Raw genomic sequence first — 19,049 nt, 5'->3', positions numbered from 1 at the left:
CTGATTTCAAACTCAATGGGGATACAGAGACACTTGATGGCATTGCAAACATTTTGTGAGGAGCACGACCTCATAGTTTATCTTGGCAAGACCAACGTTATGACCTTCAACACCTCATGCCCCGTGGCTTCCATACTGAGCTTCACGTATGCAGGGAATCACGTAGACATTATCTCATCTTATGTATACTTGGGAGTCACCTTTTCTTGACCTTTATGTATACTTGGGAATCATCTTATGTGTGCTTGGGAATCAAGTAGACATTGTCTCATCTTATGTATACTTGGGAATCACCTTTTCTCAACCCTACTTCACTATGCCCAACCAGCGGCCCAAGCTCAGCTCACGAGAGGGTATGCAGTTGTGCTTCTAGAATCAATTTCAGGAGCCTAGAACGAAGGGGTGGCTTTTTGACACACCTGTGACACCTACTATGATGTATGGGACCTCCTTTTGGGAACCACACCGCAGGGAGGATGATGGGAAGATGATTGAGAGATTGCACCTCATGACGTTTTCACGGATGATTCAAAGTAAGCCCTCAATGCCCCACTCCATTATTCTTGCAAAGTTTGGAGCACCCCACTTGGAAGTCGATGCCCTCTTCCAAACAGTGACGTTTATATACCACATCTACACCTTGGACAAAACTAGGCTTCCTCCGCCGCTAGCACTCAAATAGTTAGGCAACTAGCCGAGACAAGGTACGTTAGGGTTTAATATGCCTAGGTTACAGAGTGGTTCCTCTCACATGGGTTTCATAAGGATCACAATTGGGACCTGTTTCTCTGGTGTAAGGGCTGGCCAAGTGTCACCATTTGGCCACCCAATTCGTCCACCCGTGCTTTCTTATCATGTATGTACATTGCACTCGTGTCCATGGCAATTGTTTATGCCAAGGATTGATGCCACTCATGTGATACTGTAGACTTGGCTTTCCGTTGGGACTTGTGCCTCCGTGTACATGCCCGGAAATGCTTGGTGGATTGGTGTTCCATTGGGTCTGGTACCTCGTGTACTTGCCTGGAGCATGTCTATTTTGGTATAGTCTCATGAACGGGGATTGTCCATACCAATGCTACATTGCATAGCATCTTTATGTGATTGCTTGCAATTGAAATTGCATGCTGTTTTCATGCCTGCATGACCTATGTGTAGTTCCGGGCTAGAAGACGCCCGCCCGTGAACCGTGCGTGTGAAACTGTCTGCTGACATGGTTGTGTGGCATGTAAATAGGTGGTAAGTATTACCCAATCTAGGCTCAAATAGCCCTTAGGACTTAGCCAATATTTATAAGTGAGTGCGTTCCCACTTCATTAAAGTTTGGGTGCCCAAAAGTCACTTATAAATTATGACCGCTTCCAAGTTCACACTCACTGAAGTCCCGAGCTGGACAAGACTCAATGTCCAGGACCTGATCCTCCCCTTTTACTTATAAATGGGCATCTCCCCATGTCCCTTCACCTGATTGGACCCCAATTCACTTACTTATTAAGAGAAAATTCGTGTTTTCTCTTCATGAAGATTTTTGGAGGCTGAAAACTCTGTTTTTCCACCATTTCTTTCCATTTCCAAGCTCTCCATAGCCATACTGAAACTCGCGGCGGTGGTGCCCGGGGGACTAGGGCCTTTGACACACTTGTTGATACCATCAATGCATATTAAAACATTTAAACATGGCCACAGCCTTCACACATATCCATCATCACTTTGCATAAAACATAAAGCTGGACAAAACATCCACAAATGCTGAAAATGGAGCTTGCACGTGTGACACCACATAGAGGCCGGAATGGGCCGACCCCCCCCTTGGAGTATTTTATTACCCAAGGAGAATAATATCATGTACAAGCTTTGAGGGCCTTACTCTCCCCACGGGAGATGCCGGATTATCCATATACAAATGCCATAACACAGCCCAACACGAGGCAACCAAGCCGGAACATAGGCTGTAGAAATGCTGAGCCAACAATATAATCCATATACCTCCGTGTGGGTACTGATTCTTCCCCAAAAACCACGGGTCTTCATGCAATAGAGAGGGTACAGCAAGTACAACTCTCCATTCAGCCGGTACAGCAGGTACAATGGCTGGTACAACAAGTACAATGGCTGGTACAGCAGGTACAGTGGCTGGTACAACCGGTACGGTGGCTGGTACAGCAGGTATAGCAAGTACAGAAGCTGGTGCAGCAAGTACAGTGGCTGGTACAGCAAGTACAATGGCTGGTACAGCCGGTATGGTGGCTGGTACAGCAGGTACAGCAAGTACAAATGCTGGTACAACACATACAATGGCTAGAAATCATAATAAATGATTGAATACCCTTGCCTTCAGTATTTCTTCGCGATGGAAGCCTCCAAAACAGTCCCATACAGCCGGTATTCTTCATGGGCAGCCTTCAAGTGAGAGAGAAAGAGAGTAGCCATCATTAGAGAAACCTTCAACGGTGGTAGAGGCTAGTGTGCAGCAAGAGAGCCTCCATTAATGAAGAGAGGGGGCTCCAACTTATAGATTTGGGCCTCCCCTGAGCTAAAATGGCAAGAGAAGGCTACAATGACAAGTGGAGAGGCACACAATAGCTGAAGTGACAAGTGTGAGGCCACTTGTCTCACTTTGATCCTTTTTCTAACAAGTGTCAGGCCACTTGTCTCACTTTGGTCCACTATCTTGCCACATGTCCCAATCTAAGAGATGGGTCCTTCCATAATCTTTACCTCTAAAAATATCCCAACTGGTAGACATTCTGTCGTAGGCACTTTGCCAACTCTTGGTATCTGCTTAATTCCAGATGTAATGACGCGAACAGAATTCCCATCAGAGTCGGGCCAAAAATAGCAACTCTCCTAAATTTTAGGAGTGTGGTCCTTTGTATTCTAGGATAATCCCCCATTCCCAAAGCTTGTACTTTCCAAATATTTAAGCATCCTAGAGTCCACCAGATCCCTTTTCAGACTGGGAAATGTCCAGGCTGGTGACATCCTCCCCAACTTCTTAAAAGTTGTCCGCAACTTTAAGCTTCAAGCCATATATTCAAGATATAATCATGTCCCATCGATTGGGCGAGACGAGACAGTCTCAAAAAAAAATCCAATATAACTGAAGAATCCATGTCCCAAAGAAATGGGCGAGACTAAATAAGTCTCCATAATACCAATATATCAAAATCATGTCCCAAGATAAATGGGCAAGACAAAAACAGTCCCATAAGTCCAGATATCATAATCCATGTCCCAAGATAAATGGGCGAGACAAATCAGTCCCATAAATCTAGATATCATAATCCATGTCCCAAGTAAATGGGTGAGACAAAACAGTCCCATAAGTCCAGATATCATAATCCATGTCCCAAGTAAATGGGCGAGACAAAACAGTCCCATAAGTCCAGATATCATAATCCATGTAGATCACCAAGGAGCTGCCTTGACGCCCGGCCCGACTTCAGTGCCCATATTCTCTACCATTGGCTCTATGTTCTACCAAGCAAGGTAGCAACATCTTGAAGAGCACTTAGGTCAAGAGAAATACTACACAGGGCGGCTAAACAAGGAGTCCTGAAAACAATCACTCGCAGGCATAGATAACCTGGTGTTCCATACGCATTTCTGCTACACATAGTTTATAGGCATTTCGGCCACCAACTCACACTACCCTCTCAAGTGCCCATGTTCCCTTCCATCTGCTCTCTATTGTTCCACCCACACATGGTAGAAACAATCTTCAAGAGAGCACGTAGGACAAGAGAACACTACACAAGGTATGTTGTGCTTGTCACTACCCTTTGAAGTGCCCATGGTTCCCTTCCATCTGCTCTCTATTGTTCCACCCTCACATGGTAGAAACAATCTTCAAGAGAGCACGTAGGACAAGAGAACACTACACAAGGTAAGTGAACCATGAGTTCCATAAGTCCAATGCATCCCAAATAAAGGGAGCCAAAAAGAATAATCCATCCCAGTAAAAGGGAGCCATAAACATAATCCATCCCAGTAAAAGGGAGCCATAAACATAATCCATAAACCTGAGGATGGATCCAAATTCCTAGAAAAGAAGTCCAGGAATCCATACACCTGTATACCATAATCCTTGTATACCATAACTCTTACCACATACTCCGTGCTAACCACACACCTTGGAGTAGAGGTGAACTTAATCCATAAAAGCATCATATCCATGAGATAACCAAAGATTTCTTCTCTATAAACTCGAACAGATTCGTCCATAGAAATTGCCTGTTAAGCCCAATATCTATATAAATCTCGTCCAAGAAAGAAATCGCCATAGATATAATCCATCCCAATAAAAGGAGCCATGAAAAGAATTCATCCCATTAAAGGGAGCCATAAACAATGTTTCCCTGAAACCATCTCAAGGCAAACAACAACACCTTTCTCCTTGCATAGCTATACAAGGGTTAGTGAACATCAAAAACACTTCATAGCAAAAGCACTAACTTTGCAAACTCAAAGTATACTTGGCTTTTCTTTTCCAGGTTGGTCATGAAGCCAAAAGAAATATCTCGTCACCATATCCTTAAGATATCTTGAGATATATCTCCATATAGCTTGCCTGTAAGCTTGATAATATAATCCACAATATCCATATGGAAAGAGTGCTAAACGTGTGCACATAAAGCCAACTTCACACTTCCACGATAAAATTCTGTGAATTCATAAACCCTTAGATCAACAAGCTGTCTATTGCTCATGCTCTTGCTTCATAAGCTATGAAGCGGCTGGCCATGCTTAACAGCAATGATGGTAAGTGTGGTCCCCACTTGAGATCTTTTCTCTTCCTTATTGATAGAAGGAAGCCTCCGCTTCCAAGAAAGCCTATGCTCTGATACCAATGAAACTCGCGGCGGTGGTGCCCGGGGGACTAGGGCCTTTGACACACTTGTTGATACCATCAATGCATATTAAAACATTTAAACATGGCCACAGCCTTCACACATATCCATCATCACTTTGCATAAAACATAAAGCTGGACAAAACATCCACAAATGCTGAAAATGGAGCTTGCACGTGTGACACCACATAGAGGCCGGAATGGGCCGACCCCCCCCTTGGAGTATTTTATTACCCAAGGAGAATAATATCATGTACAAGCTTTGAGGGCCTTACTCTCCCCACGGGAGATGCCAGATTATCCATATACAAATGCCATAACACAGCCCAACACGAGGCAACCAAGCCGGAACATAGGCTGTAGAAATGCTGAGCCAACAATATAATCCATATACCTCCGTGTGGGTACTGATTCTTCCCCAAAAACCACGGGTCTTCATGCAATAGAGAGGGTACAGCAAGTACAACTCTCCATTCAGCCGGTACAGCAGGTACAATGGCTGGTACAACAAGTACAATGGCTGGTACAGCAGGTACAGTGGCTGGTACAGCCGGTACGGTGGCTGGTACAGCAGGTACAGCAAGTACAAAAGCTGGTGCAGCAAGTACAGTGGCTGGTACAGCAAGTACAATGGCTGGTACAGTCGGTATGGTGGCTGGTACAGCAAGTACAAATGCTGGTACAACACATACAATGGCTAGAAATCATAATAAATGATTGAATACCCTTGCCTTCAGTATTTCTTCGCGATGGAAGCCTCCAAAACAGTCCCATACAGCCGGTATTCTTCATGGGCAGCCTTCAAGTGAGAGAGAAAGAGAGTAGCCATCATTAGAGAAACCTTCAACGGTGGTAGAGGCTAGTGTGCAGCAAGAGAGCCTCCATTAATGAAGAGAGGGGGCTCCAATTTATAGATTTGGGCCTCCCCTGAGCTAAAATGGCAAGAGAAGGCTACAATGACAAGTGGAGAGGCACACAATAGCTGAAGTGACAAGTGTGAGGCCACTTGTCTCACTTTGATCCTTTTTCTAACAAGTGTCAGGCCACTTGTCTCACTTTGGTCCACTATCTTGCCACATGTCCCAATCTAAGAGATGGGTCCTTCCATAATCTTTACCTCTAAAAATATCCCAACTGGTAGACATTCTGTCGTAGGCACTTTGCCAACTCTTGGTATCTGCTTAATTCCAGATGTAATGACGCGAACAGAATTCCCATCAGAGTCGGGCCAAAAATAGCAACTCTCCTAAATTTTAGGAGTGTGGTCCTTTGTATTCTAGGATAATCCCCCATTCCCAAAGCTTGTACTTTCCAAATATTTAAGCATCCTGGAGTCCACCAGACCCCTTTTCAGACTGGGAAATGTCCAGGCTGGTGACACATACCCAACTTGCTAGGGTGTTTTTCAAGCTTCCAAGAGTGTTTCCAAGTGCTTATCACTCTCCTACTCACTCCCAATGACTGAAATTCAGCAAAACAACTCTCATTTTTGCTGTAATTTCTGGTCTTTTTGTTGCTGAAAACCCTAATTTCAGCTCTCCTCTCTCAAGTTGAACCATAGGGGAAGCTTTCCCAAGGTTCCCTTCATCCTCTTGAAGACTTTTGTCACGAAGAAAGGCGACAAATCAAAGATCTCAACACTCCAAGGACTTCCATCGCAAAGACTTCCGCTGTCATCGACTCTACTTGCTATTGGTAAGCTTTCATGCTTAAATATGGGAGCAAGTAGCAGGAGGGAGGAACCGGATTACAAGATCACATACCCTGTGTAGTGTTCTCTTGTCCTACGTGCTCTCTTGCAGATTGTTGCTACCATGTGTTGGTGGAACAGTAGAGAGCAGATGGTACGGAACATGGGCATTTGAGAGGGTAGTGTGGGTTTCAAGTCTACATTGACAACCACTTGTTTGCAATACTGTATTCATATGCATTGGTATGGAAATCTGGTCAAAAATGCCCATGACACTATGTACTTGATTCTCCCAAGATCAATATACTTTATTTGAGGTAGGAGTCGGCCGTTCCGGCTCATTGTGTGTCTCTTGTCAATTCAGCAATTTACTTCTTGTATTTTAGGCAAGTGTCCATCAAATCTTAGTGTATTTAAGTGTATTGATTAGCATTGTGTTCAACCAAGTTACATTGGTATCAGAGCATACGGTTCTCTTTCACTTCTATCGTGAGAGACGATCACCGTGAACACTAGCTATCTCTACACTTAGAACATTATGGACAGCCGTACAATGAATGTTGGAGATGCTAACACAAGAGGCAGGGACAATGAAATGCATGCTTCCAATGCTTTACAAGATGAGCAAACTCATGTAGTGCACAATAGGGAACATGAATATGTGGAACAGCCGTCCCGTGGCAAAGAGAAGATGCAGGAAGAAGAGTTCATAGTCTTGAGGGCTGAACTTACTCGTATGCAGGCTCTTCTCCATGGACAATGTTGGTGGATGACAAGGGACTTATTCCCCCGGAAGGACTGATGAGGATAGAAGGTTAATGGCAAAGCAATGCTATGGGAGAGGAACAATCAGTGACTTCATGCCATGCAGGAATACCTTATGTAGCCCGTGAATGATACAATGTTTATGGCAGTCGTCAAAATGTATGTCAAATGCCATTGCCGGCTGAAAATGTGCATGCACAACACATGCAACATGGGCAGCAATTTTCTGTTGGTGCAGGTATTCCGCGTATCTCTCATGCCACTCATGCCTTCGAGTGTGCTCCTGAGGGAGAAGTTATGGCTGAAAATGTATCAATGCATGTTGAGGGGCCAGCTATGCCTCATGCTTACAGGGCACATGTATCTATGCCTTATGCATCACCTTTTGGTCCTAAAATGATGCCAGTCACAGAGGCTGTCCCAATGGACAAACATGGGGGAAAACATGTTGAAATGAACACACATGCATTAAAGTCTCGTGACTTCAAAGCCGGAGACAAATCTCTGAAGTTTGACACATATCATGGGAAATATGATGCATCAAAGACACTTGCTTTTATTGCCAGATAACAATGAAGTGGGATTGGGTAAAGCAAAATGAGGAGGAATCGGTAAATACATATGTACAAAAGTTTTGGAAAGTGCTTTTGGAGGTATCTCCATTTATGCATGTCACCGAGGCGGAAAGGAAGAGAAGGTTTCAATCGGGATTGCAACCCGTGTACAAAGCGGGACTACAAATGTATCCTGGTCATACCTTACACCAATTAATCGCAGCCGCCACCGCCACCGAGCAATTGGAACTCAAATTGAGTCGATTCAATAAGGCTAAACCCTCATTTCAAGGCAAAGAGAGGGCTGTCCAAAACCTGCAAAATGATGGGCAGCCACCTAAAAAGAACCAAAACCAAGATAAAAATGGTCCAAAGGCTCAAAATAACACTACCAAGAAGCGTCCCTTCAAACAGAGAGACTATGGTCTCACTCCGAAACAGAAAAAGCAATATATGAGTGAGAGGAAATGCTTTACTTGTGGTAGCACCGAGCATATTGCAAAGGCATGCCCAAACAAGAAGAAGCGTGATAATGCAAATGCATCAAAGCCTAATGTGCATATGGTTCCGGATGTGCAGGGCAACACTTCACATGATAGCAAAGATAGCGTTGTATGTAAAGCTTGGGGACAGCTCAAAGATCAGCCCGCTTTGTTCATGTTTGATGATTGTGCATCTGAAAATTTCATATCCACTCAGATGGTAGCTGCTTTGGGTATTGAAATGGAGGACATGGGTCCTCAATTTGAAGCAGGGGCTGCCTTTGTTGGTAGAGAAGTGCAGGTCATGCCTATTTTTGGCAAGTTGCGCATACACATTCAAGGCTATGTGGATCATAGGATTTTCTTGGGCGCCTTTGAATGGTTGTGATGTATTGCTTGGAAAGCCTTGGCATACACGTATTGATCCGTGCAAGACTAACAAGACCAACAGGATCACCTTCATGCATAAAGGCTAACAAGACCAACAGGATCACCTTCATGCATAAAGGCCGAGAGCATGTAATTGATGCTGGTGAAGAGGGTGATACCATTCCCCTTGTATCTCATGTACAAATTAAGAAAGTAATGAAAAAGAGTGTTTTTGCGTACTTGATTTTTGTACGAGATCATGTTGAGGAAAATAATGTACATGTAAACACTCTTAGTAATGATAAACTGAAATTTTTGCAAGAGCACAATGATTGTTTTGCTGATAAGTTACCAAATGAGTTACCACCTCTACGACCGGAAGATCATCGCATTGATCTTGTGCCGGGTAGCTCACCACCTAATAGGCCAGCCTATCGTGTAAGTGCATCCCAAAAAGAGGAGATCATGAAGCAAGTGAATGAGCTTCTTGAGAAGGGTTTGGTTCAGCCAAGCTCTTCCCCATATTGTTCATCCGTCCTCTTGGTTCAAACGAAGGATGGATCCTTTCGTATGTGTGTGGATTATAGAGCTTTAAATAAGCTTACCATCAAGAATCGGTTTCCGATTCCACGCATAGACGACATCCTTAACAAGTTGGATGGATCGGCATGCTTTAGCTGAATTGATCTCAAGAGTGGATATCATCAAGTGCGTGTAGTGCCTGAGGATGTACATAGAACTGCTTTCAGGACAGCATTTGGGCTTTATGAGTATCTTGTTATGCCTTTTGGTCTTACAAATGCCCCGGCCACATTCAATAGAATGATGGATCGCATATTCCGTGGGTACAGGAAATTTACAGGTGTCTTCTTTGATGACATCCTAGTCTTCTCGAAGATCGAAGAAGAGCATAAAGCTCATTTGGCTATTATTTTTTAAGAGCTCCATAAGCATAAACTCTTCATAAATGCAAAGAAGAGTGAGTTCTTCTTTTCAGAGATACATTATCTTGGACATATTGTGTCCAAAGATGGAGTACGCATGGATCCTGCAAAGATTGATGCAATTCGAAATTGGCCCGAATTGAGTTCGGTGCATGAGATCCGTAGTTTTCTTGGATTATGCTCTTACTACCGCAGGTTCATTCGGCACTTTGCATGGATTGCTTCTCCTTTACATGATTTGACAATGAAGAAGGTCGTGTTCAAATGGACTAATGTAGAGAGAGATGCATTCCTCAAATTGAAAGATGCAAATACTCATGGTCCAGTGTTGATCATTCCAGATTTGCAAAAGCCTTTTTGTGTGGAATGTGATGCATCTGGAAATTGCATAGGAACTATCCTTAATCAAGAGACACTTGCCGTGGCTTATGAGAGTCGTAGATTGCATGATGCAGAGCTATCTCTTGGCATTTATGAGAAAGAGCTCTTGGTTGTAATTCATTCACTTGAAGCATCGCCAATGGACACCTTCGAAGAGCTAGGCCAAATATCATGCAAAAAGGACCTATCATGAGTCATGTCCGTAGTGCGCACCCACTATCAACCACCCAATTCGTAAGACATGAGGTGGCAAGAACAAGCGAGTCCACGGGAAGCTGAAGCTCGTCAATGCCGATGAAGAGAGTCTCCTTGGTGGAAGAAGAATTCTGGGATTGGTTGGTAGACGGAGAGGTTTGATTGGTGGTTCTTTGCAAAACAACCTCTCTTCTTCTTCTTGCGAGAGTCAGCCTGAATGTGAGCTTTGTGACCACAATAATGGCAAGTAAGATCCTTATGCGTAAGATTATTAGTAGGTTTAGAGTCAACTTTGTTGCTGATGGAACCCTTAGATTGCCATCTTCCTTTTCCCTTGAATTGAAAAAGGGTCTCGGAGGCACATAGCTCTATCCTCAAGCATGCCAACAACAGTATGCAAATCGGGAATAGAGAGAAGAAGTGAAATAGTATATCACAGAAAGATGAGAAAGTTTACGACAATTCGATGAGGAGCCAATGAACAAAGTCTTCATCAGTAGCCTTGCTCCCCATCTGCTTCTGGATGGTAGTAAACTCCGTGATGGAATCCATGATGTTGGCAGTATCAAAGATCTTCAGGTTGGCAAGCTGATTCTCCACGGCAATCTTCTGAGTAGAGCTCTCTATGATACCTCCTTTGAATGGCATCCCACAATTCTTATGCCATCTCATCATCATTGTCATCAAATTGACAAGCAGTAGATGGTTTAATGTTGAAGATGATGAACGCATGTGCCCGAGCATCCTTATCAAGCCAGGCATCAATCTCAGCCGCCCGAGGAGAAGTTGCAGTTGGCTGGGCGTCAACCCCGGTAACAATACCCCATAGTCGATGATACCGAAGTAAAGTCTTCAGCTGCAAAGACCAATCAAGGGAGCTGGTCCCATCTAGGATGAATTCCTTGGGAAATTGGGGAATAGATGAAGAGATGACAATTGGTGTAAAAGCCATGGAATCCTCCTCTTGAATTTACAATGGAAAGCTTGCAAGTAGGTACCCGGGGGCTGCCCACTCCTCCCTAGACGCTAGGTGAGGTGAAAGATGTAGAACAATACTCCTTCTGGAGATCAAGGCACACGGGTGAAGACAGGAGCCAACCCGATGCACGATGAAGTAAGGGAGGGAGAGGCTGATGGAGCAAGTGGGATGCTGCAAAAAGAAATACGTTAAACTGTAGGGAGGGAAGGAAGGCTAACAAAAAAAAGAAAACTGCTGGCTGATAGTCTTCTTGTAGAGTGTAAAAGCAAGAGCCTGAGAACCTCAGCGCTCTGATACCATGAGAGAATAGTTGAAGGCACCAAGCGGAAGCAGAGGAGAGACTTGGAGAAGCCAGCAATGATCCAACAATTGAGCAAAATGATGAATGAATTAAATGGCAAAAAGCCTGTTCTTATATACATCATGAAGGGGCTGGTTTGCAAGCATAAAAATACATGACTAAGCACAAAGTCCACGGCTAAGGAAAAACGCCTAATAAAAGGTGGAAAAAATACCCAAAAATATCAAACAAATAAGCTCAATAAAAGGGGACATAAAGGGATCAAACGGTGCTGGAGATGATCATTCCAACACAACATTGAGCAGAAAGATAATGAGTCTGTGCTGACATATGTGAACAAATTTTAGATGATCTATGTGGAGGTCTCCCCATTTTGTTCGTGGGAGAACCTGAGAAGAAGAGGAAGTTTAAGTCTAGACTTCAATCGGTTTCCAAATCCGGTCTTGATACGCATTATAATGCTACTTTACATGACTACATAGCAGTTGCTCTTGCCACTGACAATTGGAGCATAAACTGCAACGTCATGGCAAGGAGACCATGCTTTCGAGGGCAAAGAGAGGGCTGGTCATAGCATGCAAAAGGGTGGACAACATTCTAAACCCTTTGTGAAAGATGTAACGAGTGGAGGGGAGGCTTCAAATATATAGCTCAGGGATGCCTCTCAGAAAAAGTACAAATTTAGCCTAACAACGGGAGCAACATCTAAAGAGGGGAAATGCTTCTCATGTGGCAGCCAAGAGCATATGTTTCATGAATGTTCTTAACGCAAGAATAAGGACAATGAGAAGCACAGAAAGGAAAATGTGCATGCCATTCTTGATGTGCAAGGAAATACGGGAAATAATGACAAAACAGGAGATAGTTTGCAAAGCTTGGGGACAGCTCAAGGATCGACGTGCGCTCTTCATGTTTGATAATTGTGCAACAAATTATTGGCATATATGATATGAGTAGTGCCACATGTGAACATGGGCTAACCAAGGGCACTTTTTCCCTTTGGGTTTTTCCCCTTGAGATCTGGTGGAAAGGACACCTTCTATTTTAGCTGTATTATGATATTATGGAGTTGACCTTCTAACTCCATGCATTCCAATGCAATCTATTCTTTGCACCTCTCATCATCTTGTGTGTACCTGCTTCACTCTTTGTGTGTGCTGCTGTGCCAAACCCTACTTCGACTACAATGGTATCAGAGCTTGCCGCCTTCCACTCACGCAGGCGACACCTTCGTCCATTCGCGCACGAGCTGACTGCAGCTTCCGTCCGTCGCGACTACCTTCCGTCCACTCTATCCCGGCGCTCCGTCTGTTTCACCTTTCCGGGAGGCCCTGTTACACAGCCGCCCCCTGGAATCCCTTCCACTCGTGCCACCCTCCACCTCTGCCCAACCCGCAGACGGCACTCACACCACAATGGGCGGCCCTCCGCCCACTTTGTAGCTTATGTGGCAACTAACAGCAGTTTTGACGTCTGTCACACTCCCACTAAGACTCCACCGGGTCATCGTTTCATCGTCGCTGTCCATCGGTTTTCATCGTCGCGTCCCTGGTGACGCATGCGGTCACAGCCTTGCATTCTCCGTCCAGCTCGCCAGTGCCGTCCCTATTCACCGCACGCAGTCATAGCCGTGTGTCTCCTTCGCCACCTGCCTACTCATCGTCGCCTCTCCTAGCTGCCGGTTCACCATTGCCTCAGTTGCCTCCAGTCCGCTGTCCATTTGTGCGTGTGCGCACCAGCGCTTCAGTGTGTTTCACCACCTACGTTTACCAGTGAGGCGGCCACCCTAGGACCAGGAGACCTTCTTAGCTTTGGCAGCCTGCCTCACATCCCTCTCAACACCTCTGCAGACACAGATCTGCTGTAGGTACTTGATTTTGGGTTCTATTCATGGGGCTTTTGTGAATTGCATGCTTCATTGCAGAATTCTAGGTGCAAGCAGTAGTACAGAGCAATATTTGGTGCAGGGTTCAGTGTAAATTAGGGATTTTTTGAAATTCATGCTTAATTGCATAATTCACTTCTCCTACCACATGAGCAGAGACTTCTAGAAACGTGCCACGTAGTCCGTTACTTGCTCACCCTGTTTCTTGGCAAAGCCCTACCATTGCTGCTTTAGCTCATGGTAATAGTACACAACAAACTATTTCAAGACCACCTTGTCCCAATCATCCCAACAAGAAACAGAGGCCAAGCTTGATTGAGTCTAATGCTTCCAATTTTAGTCAAATGGTGCAGTAGTGAGATGTGGTGCGTTACAGGCTTCTACCCACCAATACCCATGAACTCGGACAGGGTTTTGATGAAAAATCCCAACAAGAAATAGAGTGGTGCCTAAGGTGGTCTTCTCCCTACAAAGGAGAAAAAACATCAGAACCACCTATTGCAGCCAACATGGCAATCATCTTGCAAGTCCAATTGGTAACAACTTCTCTTTCCATTTTTCTCATTGAACGTGGGAGGAGCTAGAAACTTCAATAATTGAGTTCGTTCCTCACGAGACATGGAGGAAGAACTCAGCAAACTGGTAGTATCCTAACGCCGAGCAAGTAAAGGTGACGGGAACTATCCTCAAAATGGAAAGGGACTCCGCGAAAGAGATCCTCGGTGATGCATCTCTTCCACCGACTAGTAGAAGGCGCAAAATGATGACTGTCAGACCAGAAGCGATGCCGCTCGTCCAGTACATGCTCTCGTCTCCAAAGGAGTTAAAAACCTGCCTCTCCAAGGAGGCATTCCACCTTGTCTTCAAAATCGCCCAGCCCTTCTTCAAATTGGAATACTAGGGACTCAAGGGTTACAGTTCACCCTATCCAGACAAGAGAACATGTCTGCCAAAAGAGCCGCCTGTTCTGCCATGCTTGCGTTCATTCGCTCCTCCATACGAGCAAGCACTTCCATAAGTGTTGTTGAATCCATGATGAAGAGCAGTGACAAAAAAGAGAGATGGTGAGGGCTGCAGCCCTTCACAATGAGGGGTAGGTGGGACAAGGAGGTAGCAATACATTATACCAGTAAAACAACCCATGTAGTGACTTTTCCCAACCCCGACTTGTGCACTCATGGAGACTAGGGCTCTACCCTAACCATGCAGAATTTGGCGATTCCTAGGCTTTGATACCAACTGTAGAACACTTGTGCCTATGTCCTAGAGTTTGAGAGTAGAGTGCAATGGAATCAAACACACACAGCACACACACGTGTCCGAAACTGTTGATGTGTATTACGTACAAGAATGAAGTGGTACAATCGTACTTCAAGCACAAATGACGACTGTGAATGAAGATGCCAGTACATAGTCACGCACTATTGTAGAACCTCTTTGGCCAGCCTTTACACCAAAGAAATGCTCTATAGGCCTCAATCGTAGGAGAGATGCAAATGATGCTGACAATTTCCATTATGCGTATATATATGCACACCATGTGCTGGTCAGCCTATTCCACCTCATGTCTGCCTGCTGAGAGAACTACCTGGTCGATTGTTGTCCAAAGGCTGACTGCCACGTGGCACATGACCCTGCCAGAAGCCTGCACGACAGCAGCACATGCATCTGACGACTCCTTTACTAACTGCACACACTGCCTGCGTATCATAGGTGATGTGTGTCACAACAGTAGATGTGTCCCCAATAGTCTCACTGATAGTGCCTTTGGGAATACCCAAAGGGTCCCCCAAGAGCTCGCCATCCCCTGCTTGGATCTCTCCTCTCAGCATGTGGAGTACTAATGGCCTTCCCAGTTAGTACTTCATATGCTGACAAATGGGCCATCCCCCTCCCCAACAAGCACCTACTACAATCCCAGACGCAGGAGCCCTGCCTGATCCTTCCTCACCAGCGACAGCTGCACCGTCATCGTGGAGCTCCCCCAGCTGACCATGTCCATCAGCAGGACTCCACTGAGCGGCCAGGAGACGACCCCCCCCCCCAACCAAGCCAATGGAGGAGACACCCCCTCACAGCCAACCGACACCAGCCGCCAGGTGATAGAGACAACGGCATCGTGAGCACCAACACCAGCGGCGGCGGCGCCACCACCAGCGAAGCCCACGGATCTGCTGACCCCACTAAGGAGGGACCCGCAGCCCAAGGAAATGGTTCCGACTGAAAACCATCATGCACCCACTGTTCCAAGAGGATTCTCCCAGCGGGCAGGAGTCATACTTATTGGTCCCCAGCTTTTGGCCCAATCAGAAACGGAGTTTGCATTTCGGTGGGCCAAGTGGTAGCCTCCAAGATCACAGATTCCGGCACAATCATAGCTGGCCACACTCAGTGGGCGATTCTTCACATTGGGAAGACCCACCTCGGCTCCTCAATATCTATGCCCCCAATGGGGCTTCAGAGTCATCCTAGCTTCAAATGCATCAGAGGTCTCCCCATGGCAGATGCTTGCTGCATGGGAGGAGACTTTAACATTCTTGAGGACCTGGAGAATATATCTCTTTGTGGCACCCGTGGGGGACCTTGATGCCTAGCATCCGATGGATCTTCTCCAAAGCTCCTCTCCGCAACTTATGACCTTGTTTTGAGGATAGTGTGCCACTCATGGTTTTTGGTTTCTCCCATAGCACCATCATTGCATCTTCGATGTTGGCTCCGGACTGTGGCACCCCCGATGAGAGCCTGTGGTACCGCCTTTGGGATTGCCCCAAGGCCTAGCAGGTATGGCGCATCCTCCGACCCTTCACATCTGATCCGAGCACCGCTCTCACAGTCACATGAGGTGCAATCATCTAGATAAGCAGAGACAGGTCAGGCCCTATTTTATGAGGGAGACGGGAGAAGCTTAGCACTGGTTCTCACCCATCTCCACATCTCTGTGGTTATAGTGGCCGCTGCCATGGTTCGAACATGGGAGCCCCACAACGGCCACCAACCAGCAATGGGAGCTCATCAACAGCTTAGCACCTTGGCACATCTAGCGTGCTCACTACAAAGAGACCATTGATGGAGTGACTCCCCCACCCGTGGAGACCATCCAAGCCATATGGGTGAATCTCATTCACACTCGGAGGCGCTTGGAGTGTGACAGAGGCGAGTGAGCGCACATGCAGCAGAGGCGAGTCGAAGCACATGCAGCAGAGGCGAGAGGATTGGCAAGACAGAACCCCCCCTCCCCACCCAACAAAAAAAAAACATCTTAGTGTCTCTGTTGGCAATCACAGGTTTAACTATGGAGATATGGAGAATGAAATCTCTCCATGGTTGAGGAAGAAGAAGAGAGAGCAAGAGAGAGCAAGAGAGAGCAAGTTGGGCACAACACAAAGTGATTGTATTAAAAATGACATGAGAGATGAATGAAGCACCAAGTATAATACCCTTTTATAGGCATTAAACCCTATCTTTTAACTCTAACTAAGAGATTGTTCACACCTAGAGTGTTCACACTAAGTTGGCTATAAACCTAATGACCAGAGGATGCCCATATCCCAATGTCACATGGTATTTTGGTATATTTCTAACACCCTCCCTCAACAAAATATCCATGGCTATGATGATGTAAACGCTACCTCTAGTTACTGCTTACAAATCTATTTATGATGACCATCCAAGTGCCCATAGGTCTTACTCATGGTGGTTTACAATGCCATTCAATGATGACAAATGCTAGACATCTAGTTACGATTGCAATTCACTTAGAATAGAGGGGTGACCATAGGTGGACTGGTCTTGGCTGGTTTAGGAAGCCACCTATGCCTTTTGTAACATCTGTTGAGAATAGGTTGATCTACATCCTTTACTTAGTGTGTATCCATGGGTTAGATACATTTATGCTTAGAGTATGGGCTAAGGTGTAAACCATGGATTAGTTTGTAACCCATGGTCATTGACCAGCATTCAAGGCACCTCCTCTAGGTGGCATGGTCATTGACCAACATTCAAGGCATCTCCTCTAGGTGGCATGAGAGGGGTAAGTCGGCAAGTGGGTGTGATCTAGGCGCCTTCCTTCACAGGACCTATAAAAGCATGGTCTCTACACCTTCTCTAGTGTGTGAGAGCTCTAGCATTCTTGTATGCACTTTGTGTCTAATCCAATCTTAGTGGTACTTTGTGAACTTTGGCTCTTGTCACCATTTTGGCTTCCTATTGAGTACTCTTTCATTTCCATGTGTTAAGTAGCTACATGACATGTGTTAAGTCTCTTTGCTACTTATTGAGTGTTCTCTAACTAAATCATGTGTTGATGTATAACTTAGTGTTGTCACAAGCTATCACTACATCTATTGGTGATTAGCTTGCTAACTAAGTGACTACAACAACATTAAGGCCATATAACAAACCCAAAAGTCTAAAAGATTCAAATTTTGGGAGACGACCCGGGCAGAGAACCCATGACTCAACATAAAATAGGAATTTAGAAATAAAGAGAGAGCCCCCCTTTTTGATGACCAATATGTTGATGAAGATCTTCTTGATGTAGCTTATATTGTCAACGTAGCTCTTGATCTTCTTTATATCGATGTAGATCTTGATGTTGATGTAGCCCTTGGTCTTCTTCATCCTTGATTTCATTGTGTAATGAAATCCATGTAGGCAAAGATGGATCTTATTCTCAATATGTTCATGAAGCCTGACTTGATGATAATGCATTGAATCTGCTTAAGGAGGTCCTAGCCTTATCAATGGCCAGTGTCTTGCCCTTGTACAACTGATTTATGACCATGATAGATGAGGTACATGAAGCATATAAGCTCAAAAATCCCATTGTCCCAAACAATGCCTGATTTGGAGAGCACCATCGGAGGGGAAAATCAAGGGGCTTGTTGGCGTGTGCGCCTAAGAGCTAAGGACAGGCCTGAAGTTCAAGTTTGATCAATGGTTGAGTATGTAAGGAGCATTCATGGCTACAATGGCAAGGGGTAGAAGAGGGAGATGACCAAACATGAGAAAATGCTGAAAAATGATAAAATAGATAATTACTCACTAATCATGATTAGGGTTTGATGATGAGCAGAGATTAAGCACTGAGAATCATTGAAAAGCATGGCTCTAATACCATGTTGGCAATTACAGGTTCAACCACGGAACTATGGAGGCTGAAATCTCTCCATGGTTGAGGAGGAAGAAGAAGAGAGAAACGAGAGAGCAAGAGAGAGCAAGTTGGGCACAACACAAAGTGATTGTATTATGAATGATATGAGAGATGAATGAGCCACCAAGTACAATACCCTTTTATAGGCATTAAACCCTATCTTTTGACTCTAACTAAGAGGTTATTCACACCTAGAGTGTTCACACCAAGTTGGCTATAAACCTAATGACCGGATGCCCATATCCCCAATGTCTAATGGTATTTTGGTGTATTTCTAACAGTCTCTACAACTTTGGAGGATTGGAGCCTGAGTCTCTTTCACTAACAGTGGGTAAGTTCTTGCATTACAAGCCCCTAGTGTGGCTCTTTCTCCCCCTCCCGCACGGATGTAGTGTACCTCCAAGAGACACACCCCTTTTCTTTTTTTTTACATCTTAGTGTCTCTACCTCTTTGGAGGATTGAAATCTGCTCCCGGGCAGATAATCTCATTTTCTACCACTA

The 19,049-nt window shown here is 45.1% G+C and overlaps 1 protein-coding gene across 1 annotated transcript in view; it reads right to left on the bottom strand.

Annotated features, from left to right (window-relative positions):
* HEMG2 (Flavin containing amine oxidoreductase family) overlaps positions 1-19,049 on the bottom strand; it is a 144,268-nt gene that overhangs the window by 56,338 nt on the left and 68,881 nt on the right. The window lies entirely within an intron of this gene.

Source organism: Cibotium barometz, chromosome 26, assembly GCF_041138505.1.
Source record: "Cibotium barometz isolate CiBa-2024 chromosome 26, ASM4113850v1, whole genome shotgun sequence".
NCBI classification, from domain to species: domain Eukaryota; kingdom Viridiplantae; phylum Streptophyta; class Polypodiopsida; order Cyatheales; family Cibotiaceae; genus Cibotium; species Cibotium barometz.
Note: the sequence above shows the minus strand (reverse complement) of the source record. Positions and strands in the feature narration are given on the sequence as shown.